The sequence below is a fragment of the Macaca fascicularis genome, chromosome 20 (genome assembly GCF_037993035.2).
Source record: "Macaca fascicularis isolate 582-1 chromosome 20, T2T-MFA8v1.1".
NCBI lineage: Eukaryota > Metazoa > Chordata > Mammalia > Primates > Cercopithecidae > Macaca > Macaca fascicularis.
Window position 1 is genome coordinate 64685350 of NC_088394.1, and position 16379 is coordinate 64701728.

A 16379-nucleotide genomic window follows, 5' to 3' on the forward strand; every position below is an offset into this window, starting at 1 on the left:
TTCACATCTTCCTCCTGCTCTTACCTAATTACTCTGCTCCCTCCCTTTCCAGAAAATCTCCTGAAAAGCTTGTCTGAGCTCATACCTCCAATTCCTCTCCTCCTCCTGTTTCTTCTCACCACAATTACAATTCAGCTTTCACCCCAGCAGTCCACCAAAATGTCTCAAAGCTCACCAGTGATTTCCACTTTAGGAGATCCAATGGCCATTGATCAGTCCTACTCTTGCTTAACCTATCAGCTGCAGAATTTGACTTAGTTGATCACTCCCTGCTCCTTACAAAACTTTCTCTATTTTTTTTTGAGATGGAGTCTCGCTCTGTTGCCCAAGCTGCAGTGCAATGGAGCGATCTCAGCTCACTGCAACCTCTGCCTCCTGGGTTCAAGCGATTCTTCTGCCTCAGCCTCCTGGAGTAGCTGGGATTACAGGTATGGACCACCATGCCCAGCTTATTTTTGTATTTTTAGTAGAGATGAGGTTTCACCACGTTGGCCAGGCTGGTCTTGAACTCCTGACTTCAAGTGATCCACCTGCCTTGGTCTCCCAAAGTGCTGGGATTACAGGCCTGAGCCACTGCGCCCAGCCCTTACAAAACTCTTTCTTTCCTTAATTCAGTATGGCACTCTGTCATCCATTTCTACTACCTGACTCTGTCTCCTCTGTTGGTTTCTTATCTGCCCAGCCTCTTAAAGTTGGATATGCCTCAGGGCTCAGTCCTTAAACATTTGCTTTATCTACATTCCCTCCCTCAGTTATCTCATGCAATTTCATGGATTTTTTTTTTTTTTTTTAGATAGGGTTTCACTCCTGTTGCCCAAGCTGGAGTGCAGTGGTGGCTTTTGGCTGCCTATTATCTGAGCAACAGGGGTGACTGGTCCACAATGCTCCAGCAATCTAACCTGGGCTTGTTTTCACAGCGGGGGCAGTCTCCCAAGAGAAGAGCAGACATGTGCAAGGCCCAGGTGTGGACACCATCATTTCTGCTGCATTATGTTGGCCAAAGCAAGGCCAGCCCAGATTCTAGGGCTGGAGAAACAGATGCCACCATTTAGATAGGAGAGGCTGCAAAGTCTTATCATAAAGGATGAAAATACAGTGAGGGGTAAGGGTGGCCAGTTTTGATATCAAAATACTACCAGAGCATGGGTGCCTGGGCTTGGGGAGTTTCTTTTCTTTTTCTTTTTTTTAGACAGAATCTCACTCTGTTTCCCAGGCTGGAGTGCAGTGGTGCGATCTCGGCTCACTGTATCCTCTGCCCCCTGGGGTTCAAGTGATTCTCCTGCCTCAGCCTCTGGAGTAGCTGGGACTACAGGCACGAACCACCACACCCAGCTCATTTTTGTATTTTTAGTAGAGACGGGGTTTTGCCTTGTTGGTCAGGCTGGTCTCGAACTCCTAGCCACCCGCCTTGGCCTCCCAAAATGCTGGGATTACAGGCATGAGTCACCAAGTCGGGCCTAAAATCCTTAACTTAATCACACCTGCAAAATCCCTTTTGCCATGCAAAGCAACATATTCACAGGTTCCAGGGATTTGAATGTAGACATATGTGGGGGGCCATTAGCCTGACTACCCCAGATATTTTCCCAGAAACTAACAAAGCTTAAGCTTCAAGGGCCCGCTGGCACAAGCCTCTCATTAAGACCCAGAAGGCAGCCCTGGCAATCTGTTCACATGGTTGTATACATTTTTGAAAATTTGCAAAGTTTTAAGACATTTAGGCCAAGTTCAGAGGCTCACGCCTCTAATCCCCTCACTTTGGGAGGCTGAGGCAGGAGGATCTCTTGAGCTCAGGAGCAGCGGAAGATAGATGTCCCCACTCAAGAAGAGAAAGACGGAGAGAAGCTCTTACCTTCCTTGACTTTTTTGTTCTATTTGGGCCCCAAATAGATGGGATGATGCCCATCCACATTGCAGAGAGTCAAATTCTGTCCTCAGTCTACTGATTCAAATGCTAATCTCCCCCAGAAACACCCTCACAGACACACCCAGAGTGTTTTACCAGCTATCTGGTCATTCCTTAGCCCAGTGAAGTTGACACATAAAATTAACCATGACACACCTAGACCTTAAAAGACCCTGCAGCTTGGTCTTTGGAAGTTCTACCACTGCTGTATAAAGAAGCCCAAGGCAGCCGGGGGTGGTGGCTCATGCCTGTAATCCCAGCACTTTGGGAGGCTGAGGCAGGTGAATCATGAGATCAGGAGTTCAAGACCAGCCTGGCCAATTTGGTGAAACCCCGTCTCTACTAAAAATACAAAAACTAGCCGGGTGTGGTGGTACATGCCTGTAGTCCCAGCTACTGCTACTCAAGAGGCTGAGGCAGAAGAATCACTTGAACCCGGGAGGTGGAACTTGCAGTGAGCTGAGATTGCACCACTGCACTCCAGCCTGGGCGACAGCATGAGACTCCATCTCAAAAAAATAAATAAAAAAGAAGCCCAAGGCTGGGCACAGGGACTCACACCTATAATCCCAGCACTTTGGGAGGCTAGGTCAGGAGGATCACTTGAGCCCAGGAGTTCAAGACCGTCTTGGGGAACATAGCAAGCCCCTGTCTCTACAAAAAAAAAAAAAAAAAAAAAAAAAAAGCCAGGCATGGTGGCATGCACCTGTAGTCCCAGCTACTCAGGAGGCTGAGACGGAAGGGTGGCTTGAGCCTGGGAGATGGAGGTTGCAGTGAGCCCTAATTGGGCCACTGCACTCCAGCATGGGTAACACAGCAAGACTCTGTCTCAAAAATAAGAAACCCCATCACACACACATACACACGCACACGCACAAAAGCCCAAGTAGGGAGGCCTAGCTAAGAACCAACACCCAACACCAGACATGAATGAGGCTATCCTAAGCCATCCAATTCTAGTCCAGCCACAAGATGACTGCAGCTGCTTGAGGGATTCAAGGTAAAACTAACAGAAGAACCATCCAGCTGATCGCAGCCTAAATTGCTGACCCACAGAATTATAAGTAAAGAGAATGTTGGTTGTTTTAAGAACTAAATTTTGGAGTGCTTTGTTACACAGTAATACTTAACTGATACAGAGCATATACATACAAATGCACCTTTTATTTATTTATTTATTTATTTTAAAGACTTGCTTTTTTAAGGAATCTCCCTCTGCCACTTAGGCTGGAGTGCAGTGGTGCAATCTGGGCTCACTGCAACCTCTGCCTCCCAGGTGCAAGCAATTCTCCTGCTTCAGCCTCCCAAGTAGGTGGGATTATAGGTGCCTACCACCACACCTGGCTAATTTTTTGTATTTTTTAGTAGAGAAGGGGTTTCATCATGTCAGCCTGGCTGGTCTCAAACTCCTGACCTCAGGTGATCCGCCTGCCTCGGCCTCCCAAAGTGCTGGGATTACAGGCGTGAGCCCCTGCATTTCTTTTAATTTTTTTTGGAGACTTTTTTTCTTGCTCTGTTGCCCAGGCTAGACCGTAGTGTTACTATCATGGCTCACTGCAACCTGGACCTCCTGGGCTCAAGCCGTCCTGCGGCTTCAGCCTCCTGAGTGGCTGAGACAATAGACACGTGCCACTACACTCAGCTAATTTTCGTATGTTTTTTGTAGAAGCAATATTTCACCATGTTGCCCAGACTGGTCTCAACTCCTAGGCTCAAGCAATCCGCCCACCTCGGTCTCCCAACATTCTGGGATTACTGGCATGAGCCACCTTGCCCAGCCCAAACTATTCCTGCAGATATTGAGATGACCATATTTTTCTCTGTTAACCAGGGAATATGGTCCATTATATGAAAAGATTTTGTGCTGTTGAAATGCCTTTGCCTTCCTAGATAATCAATTGCATTTATTTTCTTTCTTTCTTTCTTTTTTTGTCTTGTTTTGTTTTGTTTTTTTGAGACAGAATCTTGCTCTGTCACCCAGGCTGGAGTGCAATGGTGCAGTCTTGGCTCACTGCAACCTCCACGTCTCGGGTTTAAGCGATTCTCCTGCCTCAGCCTCCTGAGTAGCTGGGATTACAGGTGCCCTCCACCACGCCTGGCTAAATTTTGTATTTTTAGTAGAGACAGGATTTCACCGTGTTGGCCAGGCTGGTCTCAAACTGCTGACCTCATGATCCGCTCACCTCAGCCTCCCAAGATGCTGGGATTATAGACGTGAGATACCGTGCCCGGCCAGTTGCATTTATTTTCTGTCGCCCAGACTGGAGTGCAGTGGCACGATCTCGGCTCACTGCAAGCTCCGCCTCCCGGGTTCACGCCATTCTCCTGCCTCAGCCTCCGGAATAGCTGGGACTACAGGCGCCCGCCACCACGCCCGGCTAATTTCTTTTTGTATTTTTAGTAGAGACGGGGTTTCACCGTGTTAGCCAGGATGGTCTCGATCTCCTGACCTCGTGATCCGCCCGCCTCGGCCTCCCAAAGTGCTGGGATTATAGGCTTGAGCCACCGCGCCCGGCCTGCATTTATTTTCTATCGTGAGTTTCTTTTCTAGGTCCCTGTCTCAGTCCATGCCTTGGAGGAACAATGTCATTTCCTGTCTTGGCTCCTTGTCAAAAACTCCAGTTTCTTAGTTGGAATGTGCTAAAAGCTTCTGGAAACGTAGTTTGCTCATTAGTGATGTGACGGGATTGGTCAAGAGGCTTCAGGAGAGAACCTGGTGCTTTAGGATGTAGAATCAGGTGAAAGCCAGGTTGTGAGCAAGTAGCAACATCCAAAGTTACCTACTTTTGTTTTTAGCAACAGAATTCAAATTCTCTGCCCTTGTCTGGAAAGTTTATCCTGTGTCATAGATATTTTTCTGAAAAGTGTAACTTTATCATTTTGTGTTTTGACCACTCCCTAAGGGCCAGACGCTGTGCTGTTTTTTATATGCCTTACTATTAATGATGTCAGTTACCATGTACTGATCCCTTCCCCAGTTCTAGGCACTGTGTTCATTGTTCTGCAAATAGCATTTTATTTAATCCCCTATAGGGTAGGCATTAATCACCCTATAGGGTAGGCATTAGCTCTATTCTAAGCATGAGAAAACTGTGACTGAGGGGATAACTTGCCAGTGCTCATAAGACAGGGCCCAGCTTCCAAGTCGAATTTGTCTCATTTCAGAGTCTTTGCTATGAACCATCGCTACATCGCTTTGTCAGCCCAAGCATGGCATCTAGGAAATGGCCTGTAAACCCCCAGATCAGTGTTATTAAGAACTGGCAGCTCCGTGTGACCGGTGCATGACCAAGCATTGCCAAATGCAATTGGCTGGAGTCATCTGTGGTCTGACTGGTCTCAGTGCCAGCTGTGACACATGTTCACATGGGGTGTCTGCAGTAATAGCTCCCTTAGGGAAATTGTGGTACATGCTTTTTAAAGCTTCAAAAAAAAAGAACAGCATTATTTGAGATGTAATTTATCTGCCACACAATTCCCCCATTTAAAGTGTACAATTCAGTGGTTTTTGTATATTCACAGACTTACACAGCCCTCGCCATAATCAATTTTAGGATATTTTCATCTCCCTAAAAAGAAGCCTCATTCCCATTGTAATCATGTCTCATTTCTTCCCAAACTCCCCAGCACCAGCCAAACACCAGTCTACTTTCTGTCTCTATAGATTTGCCTATTCTGGACATTTCATATAAATTAACACAATTTTCAATTAATACAACTGGCTGGGTGTGGTGACTCATGCCTGTAACCCCAGCACTTTGGGGTGCCGAGGTGGGCGGATCACTTGAGGTCAGGAGTTCAAGACCAGCCTGGCCAACATGTTGAAACCCCATCTCTACTAAAAATACAAAAAGTTAGCCAGGCATGGTGGTGTGTGCCTGTAATCCCAGCTACTCGGGAGGCTGAGGCATGAGAATCACTTGAACCCGGGAGGTGGAGGTTGCAGTGAACTGACAGCGCCATTGCACTCCAGCCTGGGGAACAAGAGCGAAACTAAGTCTCAAATAATAATAATAATAATACAATTAATTGTATTAATTTATATGAAATGTCCAGAATAGGCAAACTATTAGATGTATTAGTTGACTAATATAACAATTAGTTGCATTTTTTGTGACTGGCTTCTTTCACCTTAAATAATATTTTCAAGTTTTATCTACAGGTAGATTGTATTAGTACTTCATTTCTTTTCCTTTTCTTTTTTGAGATGGAGTTTTGCTTCGTCGCCCAGGCTGGAGTGCGGTGGTGCGATCTCAGTTCACTGCAACCTCTGCCTGCCAGGTTCAAGCAATTCTCCTGCCTCAGCCTCCCCAGTAGCTGGGATTGTAGGCACCTACCACCACACCCGGCTAATTTTTTATATTTTTAGTAGAGATGGGATTTCATCATGTTGGCCAGGCTGGTCTCGAACTCCTGACCTCAGGTGATCCACCCACCTTGGCCTCCCAAAGTGCTGGGATTATGGGCATGAGTCACCGTGCCTAGCCAGTACTTCATTTCTTTTCAATGCTGACTGTTTTAGTTCACTTTATGTTGCTATAAAAGAATCCCTGAGGCTGGGTAACTTAACAAAGAAAGATTTATTAACCTCACAGTTCTGCTAGCTGAGAAATTCAAGGACATGGCCCTGGCTCTGGCAGGAGCTTTTGCGCTGTTACAGTGTGATGAAGGTCAAAGGGGAAATGGACACCTGTGGGGAGGGGAGAACCTGATGGGCATCCTGGCTTTATAGCAACCCATTATCGAGGGAACTAATTCATTCCTGAGAACTATGCAGGCTGGTAAGAGCAAGACTTCCCTCATTTCCTTTTGTTCCCACTTCATTGTCCCCACCTCAGCAATGAGTGAGACCACTCCTACCACATCACTAATGAGCAAACCAAGTTTCTGGAAGCTTCTAGAACATTCCGGCTAGGCAACTAGAGTTTTGACAAGGAGCCAAGATGGGAAATAACATGGCCCCTCCAAGGCATGAACTGAGACAGGGGGATAGAAAAGGAACTCACAGTAGAAAATAATTGCAATTGATTATCCCAGGAAGGCAAGGGCATTTCAACTGCAGAAACCCTATTCATGTAATCCACCACATTACCTGGTTAAAGGAGAAAAATATTATCATGTCAATATCTGAAGGAAAAAGTAGTAGGTTGGGGTGAGTGCGGTGGCTTATGCCAGTAATCCCAGAACTTTGGGAGGCCGAGGTGGGCAGATGGCTTGAGCCCAGGAGCTCAAGACCAGCCTGGCCGACACGGTGGAATCCCATTTCTACAAAAAATAAAAATTTAGCTGAATGTGGTGGTGTGCTCCTGTAGTTACAGCTACTCCAGAGGCTGGGGTGGAAGGATGGCTTGAGTCCAGGAGGTCGAGGCTACAGTGAGTCATGATTGCACCACTGTGCTCCTGCCTGGGTGACATAATAAGACTCTGTTTCAAAAAATAAAAATTAATAGAAGCAGCAGGGCATGGTGGCTCACGCCTGTAATCCAGCTCAGGTGGGCGGATCACGAAGGTAGGAGATCGAGACCATCCTGGCTAACACAGTGAAAACCGGTCTCTATTAAAAATACAAAAAATTAGGCTAGGCGCAGTGGCTCATGCCTGTAATCCCAGCACTTTGGGAGGCCGAGGCGGGCGGATCACGAGGTCAGGAGATCGAGACCATCCTGGTTAACATGGTGAAACCCCGTCTCTACTAAAAATACAAAAAATTAGCTGGGCGTGGTGGCGGGTGCCTGTAGTCCCAGCTGCTGGGGAGGCTGAGGCAGGAGAATGGCGTGAACCCAGGAGGCGGAGCTTGCAGTGAGCCGAGATCACGCCACTGCACTCCAGCCTGGGCGACACAGCGAGACTCCATCTCAAAAAAAAAACAAAAAACAAAAAATTAGCTGGGCGTGGTGGCACACGCCTGTAATCCCAGCTAATCGGGAGGCTGAGGCAGGAGAATCGCTTGAACCTGTAAGGCAGAGGTTGCAGTGAGCCAAGATTGTGCCACTGCACTCCAGCCTGGGTGAGAGAGCAAGACTCTTGTCTCAAAAAAAAAAAAAAAAAAGGAAAAGAGAAAAAAAAAAAAGACTAGGAGCAAATAAACTAAACTCCTAGCACAGGTTAATTTGATCTAGAGAGATAATGAGTGATTGTTGTTTTCTTGTTTTCTTCTTCCTTGTCCTTTACTTCCCCTCCCCTTCCCAAATTCCTGTATTAATTTAATTACAACGTTTCAGAATTCTTCCTTTTCTGCACTATCAGTTTAGGGACCTGACTTTCTCGGGGCAGCCCTCACACCTGTCTGTTGGCAGGTGGGCTCAACCCGAGTATGCACAGCACCTGGCCCTGTGTGATCACGGGGAGGCGGGGTGGGGAGGCCTCAGGGAGGGGAGGGACCTCTTGACTTGTGCCCACCCATGCCTGCAAGCGCTGTGTTCTCGCCAAGTCCTCAGATCTCAGGCTTTGATCCTCCAAATGCTTGAAGAACGTCAGCTCATTAGTTTCACCCCCGTGACTATACAGTGGGGTCGTGGGGGCTTCCCCTTCCTCCAACTCCTCAGGCAAGTGGATCTGGTGCCCTCCAGCAGGCAGCTAAGGACAAATTGAGAAGGGGATGTTTGTAGAAAAGGTGTAGTGGGGTGGGGGTGGGGACAGCAACAGAGGCACTTGCCAGAGGCCATTTCCTTCCCTGGCAGATGCAGAATGGAGGACTTTATCAGGGTCTTTAAATTTTTAAAGACTTTTGCTGGTGATGTTTTGTCTTGCTGTCACTGTTTTATCAAAGAGGGCAGGCAAATGGGCTTTAGTGTCCTTAACTATTGTGTATGAGGGTGTGAAAGCCAAGGCTGCTACAGGGACCTGCAAAACGAAGATTCGTGGGCGGGAGCAGAGGTGGGGTACGGGTATTGGGAAGCAGGAGAACTGTTAGTGCCTCACGCTGAATTGCTGCTGGATTCTGGTTTTGATCCATAGGTTCTGGATCACACCCTGGAAAACTAGAACTCAGATAAGATTGGTGTTTTGGTTCTTTAAACTTTTTTTCCTGTTTGTTTACTTGGTCTTTTGTGTAGGAGAAATCCACTACCACCTCAACTTCTACTATAAAGTTGGCAGCCCTGAGGATCCTTTTTTTTTTTTTTTTTTTTTTTTTTTTTTGAGATGAAATCTAGCTCTGTACAATGGCGTGATCTCGGCTCACTGCAACCTCTGGCTCCCGGGTTCAAGCGATTCTCCTGCCTCAGCCTCCCGAGTATCTGGGATTACAGGCACCCGCCACCACAACTGGATAATTTTTATTTTTAGTAGAGTCAGGCTTTTGCCATGTTGGTCAGGCTGGTCTGAAACTCCTGACATCAGGTGATCCACCTGCCTCGGCCTCCCAAAGTGCTGGGATTACAGGCGTGAGCCACTGCACCTGGCCTTTTTTTTTTTTTTTTTTTTTTTGAGACAGGGTCTTGCTGGGTCGCCCAGGCTGGAGTGCAGTGGCACAATCACAGGTCACTGCAGCCTCAACCTCCCGGGCTCAAGCAATCCTCAGCCTCCTGAGTACCTGGGACTACAGGTGTGTGCCGCCATGACTGGCTAATTTTTATTAATTTATTTTTATTTTTTCGTAGAGACAGGGGGCTCATTATGTTGCCCAAGCTGATGTTGAACTCCTGGCCTCAAGCCATCCTCCTGCTTCGGCCTCCCAAAGTGCTGGGATTCCAGACATGAGGCACTCTGCCTGGCCTAGAACTCCTTTTTTAATGGAGCATGTTATGAATGTATTCCTGCTTCCACAGGAATCAGGAACAGACAGTTCCACACTAGTCCACAAAAGACTAGTTTTTAACTCACAGCACACTTTTTCTGGTAGAAAACGAATAGGAAAAGAAGATATAGATACGCCGCAGAGAGAGACAGAACAAAATTACTCATAATTTCATCATCTGGAAATGTGGTTTTGGTGTCTGTTCTCCATTCATTCATTTAATAAGTATTTATTGAGCACTTATTGTTTGCTATTTTGAATCCTGGGGATCTAACCGTGAGCTAAACACTTACTCTCTGTCCTCGTATGGTTCACAGGCTAGTGAGGAGATAGAATTTAACCAAAAATTAAAATTAAATGTGGATAATTAGCCAAGTTGTCTACACATAAATGGACAATTTAAACAATGACAAGGGTTAGTATATTCAGTCCTACAAGAGCATCAAATATTGGGCTTTGGTTGGGCACAATGGTTCGAACATCTGTAATCCCAGCACTTCGGGAGGCCAAGGCAGGAGTATCACTTGAGCCCAGGAGTTTGAGACCAGCCTCCCAGGGAAACATGGCAGAACCCCATCTCTACAAAAAGTACAAAAATTAACGGGGCATGGTGGTGTGCACCTGTGGTCTCAGCTACTTGGGAGGCTGAGATGGAAGGATTGATTGATCCCGGGGGACAGGAGGGTTGGGAGAGTGGAGGTTGCAGTGAGCCTAGATGGTGCCACTGTATTCCAGCCTGGGTGACAGAGCAAGATTCTGTCTCAAAAAAAAAAAAAAAAAAAAGTTTTCTGACCTAGTTAGAGAAGTCAAGAAAGCCTTCCCTAAGGAAACAGCACTCAGCTAAGATTGAAGGATAAGCGTAAATTAAGTGGAAAAGAAGAGTGCTCCAGGCAGAGGAAAGAGCAGGAGCAAAAGACCTATAGCAGAAAAGATTATGGCACATTCAAGGGATGGCCAGAGGACCTACCACTAGAGCACAGGGCAGTGTGGGCGGGAGAGTACTCAGGGGCCAGACCAGACAGCCCCTGAAGACTTTAAGAGTTTTTATTTCAGAGAATGGGAAACCATTAACGGGTTTCTATTCAGAGAAGGTGACATTAACAGGCTTTCTTTTGGAAAAGACTACTTATTACATATCTTGTGCATTTATGTACTACTTTTTTTCCACAAAAGGCAATTATTCTTTACTTATTATTATTTCGAGATGGAGTTTCACTCTTGTTGCCCAGACTGGAATGCAATGGTGCAATCTTGGCTCATCGCAACCGCTGCCTCTGGGTTCAAGCGATTCTCCTGCCTTAGCCTCCCAAGTAGCTGGGATTACAGACACCTGCCTCCATGCCCAGCTAATTTTTGTATTTTTAGTAGAGACAGGGTTTTACCATGTTGGCCAGGCTGGTCTTGATTTCCTGACCTCAGGTGATCCGCCCACCTCGTCCTCCCAGAGTGCTAAGATTACAGGTGTGAGCCACCGCGCACGGCCTAGATATTATTTTATTTATTTATTTATTTTTGAAACGGAGTCTCACTCTATTGCCCAGGCTGGAGTGCAATGGCACAATCACTCATGGCTCACTGCAACCTCTGCCTCCCAGGTTCAAGAGATTTTCTAGCCTCAGCCTCCTGAGTAGCTGGGATTACAGGCACCCACCACCACACCTGGCTAATTTTTGTATTTTTTGGTAGACATGGGGTTTCACCATGTTGGCCAGGCTGGCCTTGAACTCCTGACCTCAGGCGATCTGCCCGCCTCAGCCTTCCAAAGTGCTGGGATTACAGGCATGAGCCAGTGCGCCCGGCCTTAATTTATTTATTTTTTTTGAGACAGAGTTTTGCTCTCGTCGCCCAGGCTGGAGTACAATGGCACTATCTTGGCTAGCTGGAAACTCTGCCTCCCTGGTTCAAGCAATTCTTCTGTCTCAGCCTCCCGAGTAGCTGGGATCACACACGTGCACCACCATGGCCTGCTAATTTTTGTGTTTTTAGTAGAGATGGGGTTTCACCATGTTGGTCAGGCTGGTCTCCGACTCCTGACCTCAGGTGATCCACCCATCTCAGCTTCCCAAAGTGCTAGGATTACAGGCGTGAGCCACCGTGCCCGGTCTAATTTTTTTTTTTTTTTTTTTTTTTTTTAATTTTTTGCCGTTTTAGTAGAGATGGGATTTTGCCGTGTTGGCCGGAACAGTCTTCAACTCCTGACCTCAAGTGATCCGCCAACCTTGGCTTCCCAAAGTGATGGGATTACAGGCATGAGCCATGGTGCCGGGCCCCAAATATTTTATTATAGAAATTTTCAAAGACACAAGAGAATGAAAGAGTTGTATAGCAAGCACCCATATGCCACCACCTAGATTCTCCTATTGACATTTCGATACATTTGCTTCATCACGTATCCGTCCAGTTAGCTATCACTCTATCCAGTCATTGATACATTTCTTTTTTTTTTTGAGAGGGAGTCTCATGCTGTCGCCCAGGCTGGAGTACAGTGGCCGGATCTCAGTTCACTGCAAGCTCCGCCTCCCGGGTTTAGGCCATTCTCCTGCCTCAGCCTCCCGAGTAGCTGGGACTACAGGCGCCCGCCACCTCACCCGGCTACTTTTTTTTGTATTTTTTAGTAGAGACGGGGTTTCACCGTGTTAGCCAGGATGGTCTCGATCTCCTGACCTCGTGATCCGCCCATCTCGGCCTCCCAAAGTGCTGGGATTACAGGCTCGAGCCACTGCACCCGGCCTGATACATTTCTTATATCCAACAAAACATTGTGTACATCTTTTTTTTTTTTTCTTTTTTGAGATGGAGTCTTTCTCTGTCGCCCAGGCAGGAGTGCAGTGGCGCAATCTCGGCTCACTGCAACCTCCGCCTCCTGGGTTCAAGTGATTCTCCTGCCTCAGTCTCCCGAGTAGCTGAGATTACAGGTACCCACCACCACGCCTGGCTTTTTGTATTTTTGGTAGAGATGGGGTTTCACCCTGTTAGCCAGCATGGTCTCAATCTCCTGACCTCATGATCCATTCACCTCAACCTCCCATGGTGTTGGGATTACAGGCGTGAGCCACCGCGCCTGGCTGGAAACTTCTCTTTATGTGTACATCTTTTCATAAAAATAAATATTTTTCTACAATAGCATGTTAAATGGCTATTTCCTACTCCATCAGTGAATGCAGCATTTACGTAACACTTGAAAGACTTGCCTTATTTAGAATGTTCTTTGAAAGAGAATATTCTAGGCTGGGACGTGTCAACAAAAAGAGGCAAACTCTGTTAAAATATGTAGAGATTTGTTCTTAGCCAAATATGAGTGACCATGGCTGGACGCACCGTCTCAAGAAGTCCCGAGAACATGTGCTCAAAATGCTTGGGTTACAGCTTGGTTTTATATGTTTTAGGGGAACATAAGCCGCCAATCAACACATGTGAAATATACATTGGTTTGGTCCAGAAAGGCAGGACAATTGGAAGCAGGGGTTTACAGGTGGATTCAAAGATTTTCCAATTGGCAATTGGTTGAAAGAGTTGTTATTAGTCTAAAGACTTGGAATCCAAAGAAAGGAGTGTCTGGGTTAAGATAAGGGGTTGTGGAGACCAAGATTCTTATATCTCACAGGTGGCCAAGCTTAGAGACAATAGATGGCCAATGTTTCCTATTCAGACTTTTTATTTTTTAATATTTTATTTTATTTTATATTTTTGAGACAGAGTTTCGCTCTGTCACCCAGACTGGAGTGCAGTGGGGTGATCCCAGCTCAGTGCAACCTCCATCCCATGGGTTCAAGCAATTCTCCTGCCTCAGCCTCCTGAGTAGCAGGGATTACAGGCGCCTACCACCACACCTGGCTAAATTCTGTGTTTTTAGTGGAGACAGGGTTTCACCATGGGGCTGGGCTGGTCTCGAACTCCTGACCTCAAGTGATCCACCTGCCTCAGCCTCCCAAAGTGCTGGGATTATAGACGTGAGCCACCGCTCCTGGCGACAACTTCCTTTCTTAAACAAAGAGCTGGTCCTATGCTCAGCCTCCAGCAGGCAGCAATATCCAGCTAGAATTTAATGATGGAACCCTGAACTCCTGGGCTCGAGCAATCCTCCCACCTCAACCTCCCAAGTAGCTGGGACTACAGGCGGGTGCACTGCTGACTTAATTAAAAGTAAGTTGATTTTTTTTTTAGGCCAGGTGCAGTGGCTCACGCCTGTAATCCCAGCATTTCGGGAGGCTGAAGCGAGCAGATCATGAGGTCAGGAGATTGACACCATCCTGGCACAGTGAAACCCCGTCTCTAGTAAAAATACAAAAAATTAGCCGGGAATGGTGGCACACACCTGTAGTCCCAGCTACTTGGGAGGCTGAGGCGGGAGAATGGCTTGAACCCAGAAGGCAGAGGTTGCAGTGAGTTGAGGTCGCCCCATTGCACTCCAGCCTGGGCGACAGAGTGAGACTCTGTCTCAAAAAAAAAAAAAGTAAGTTGAGTTGTAAGAAAAATTTTAAGTATGCAGCACCCAGGGATAAGGATGGGCAAAAATAAAGATGGTTATTCAATGACTAAAGTCTGGAGAACATGGTTCTAGTAAATTCTATTTATTAGGTTGGTGCAAAAGTCATTGCGGTTTTTGCCATTCCTTTTTTTTTTTTTTTTTTTTTTTGAGACGGAGTCTTGCTCTGCCGCCCAGGCTGGGGTGCAGTGGCCGGATCTCAGCTCACTGCAAGCTCCGCCTCCCAGGTTTACACCATTCTCCTGCCTCAGCCTCCCGAGTAGCTGGGACTACAGGCGCCCGCCACCTCACCCGGCTACTTTTTTTTGTATTTTTTAGTAGAGACGGGGTTTCACCGTGTTAGCCAGGATGGTCTCGATCTCCTGACCTCGTGATCCGCCCGTCTCGGCCTCCCAAAGTGCTGGGATTACAGGCTTGAGCCACCGCGCCCGGCCGCCGTTACTTTTAACGGCAAAAATTGCAATGACTTTTGCACCAACCTAATAGAAAACAAACCCTCACTTGATCCTACACACCCCTGCAGCTATACCCAATTTCCTTACTACCCTTTAAGCCAAACTTGGAAAAAGTTTCTGTAAATGTTTCCTCACCTCCATTTCACTCTTCTGTCTCATCCAATCAAGTTTCTGGGTTGATTCTCCAGTGAAACTGTTCTCCCAAAGACTCCCACTAGCCAAATTCAGTGGACCTATCTCTGAACACATCTTTCACGGCCTCCCTGCAACATGTGACTTAGTTGACCATTTTTTTTCATTTCTTTTCTTTTCTTTTTTTGAGACGGAGTTTTACTCTGTCGCCAGGCTGGAGTGCTGTAGCGTGATCTCGGCTCACTGCAACCTCCACTTCCCAGGTTCAAGCTATTCTCCTGCCTCAGCCTCCGGAGTAGCTGGGATTACAGGCATGTGCCACCACGCCAAGCTAATCTTTTTTGTATTTTTTTTAGTGGAGACAGGGTTTCACCACGTTGGCCAGGATGGTCTTGATCTCCTGACCTAGTGATCCACCTGCCTTGGCCTCCCAAAGTGCTGGGATTACAGGTGTGAGCCACTATGCCCAGCCGACCACTTTTTTTCTTTTCTGAAATCCTCTCTCCTGTGGACTTCAATCTTCTGGTTTTCCTTTTACCTCTCTAGTCCCTCCCCCTCCACCCAGTCTTCAAATATCCAAGTCCCTCAGGCCAATCCAATGGCTTTAAGTATCATCTGTGTGGAGATAGTCGCATGAGTAACTCCAGCTCAGCCTAACCTCAGTACCAGACCCAAACTGCCCACAACCAACTGGCCTCTGCACCTGGCTAGGTCTTAGCACCTCCAACATCACAGTCCACTAGGAAATGCTGACTCCTTCCTCTATAAATGGCACCACCATCTATCCAAGCCTCTGTAGGAGGCCACCTTGAGTCCTTCTTTCCTTCACCTCCAAAGCCAGTATCTCAGCCAGTTTGTCAGTTTGACTCAAAGCTCTATCTAGAATCTGACCACTTTTCTACATCTCCTCTGCCACCACCATGGTCCAAGCCAAGTCCATCACCTGTCACCTGGACAAAGCACCAGCCTTCTCTCTTGTACCTTCCTTTAATCCCTCCTGCTCCCAATCAATTTTTCACACAGTAGCCAGGAGGGCATTGTTATAAAATATAAATTACATCATATTCTTCCTCTACTTAAAATTCTTTAGTAGCTTTGGCTGGGCGCGGTGGAAGGGAGGGGAAGGGAGGGGAAGGGAGGGGAAGGGAGGGGAAGGGAGGGGAAGGGAAGGGAAGGGAAGGGAACAGAGGGGAGGGGAGGGAAGAGGGAGGAAAGGAAGGAAGGAAAGGAAGGAAAGTAAGGAAGGAAGGAAAGGAAGGAGGGAAAGGAAAGAAGGAAAGAAAGGAAGGAAGGAAAGGAAGGAAAGAAAGAAAAAAAAGAAAAAAATAAAGAAAATTCCTTAGTAGGTTCCTTTTATTTTAGAATAAAAGTCAAACCTCTTTCTGGCTTTCACCTGTTTTTCTAACCTCACCTTCTCTCTCTTTCTCTTTCCTTCAGCCATACTGACTTCTCTGTTCCTGGTGTCTAGAAGTTGCCTACCTCAGGACCTTTGCACATGCTATTTCCTCTGCTTAGAATACCCCTTCTCCCAGCTTTTTCCATGACCAGCTCCTTCTCCACATTCAGGTCCTAGCTTCGATGTCACCTGAGTGCATCTGCCCTGACTTTTCTATCAAAAATGGACTTTCCCAGTAACTATCTCATTGTTTTATTTTTCCTTCA

General features: G+C 46.8%; 1 long non-coding RNA gene and 2 other non-coding genes across 3 annotated transcripts in view; 1 reads left to right on the forward strand and 2 right to left on the reverse strand.

Moving 5' to 3' along the window:
• LOC135968736 (uncharacterized) overlaps positions 1-16379 on the forward strand; it is a 257419-nt gene that overhangs the window by 21746 nt on the left and 219294 nt on the right. The window lies entirely within an intron of this gene.
• Positions 8954-9055, reverse strand: LOC123570741 (small nucleolar RNA U109). The gene has a single exon (XR_006694988.2). It is a non-coding gene; the product is annotated as a small nucleolar RNA U109 (small nucleolar RNA).
• On the reverse strand, positions 9585-9702 carry LOC123570742 (small nucleolar RNA U109). The gene has a single exon (XR_006694989.1). It is a non-coding gene; the product is annotated as a small nucleolar RNA U109 (small nucleolar RNA).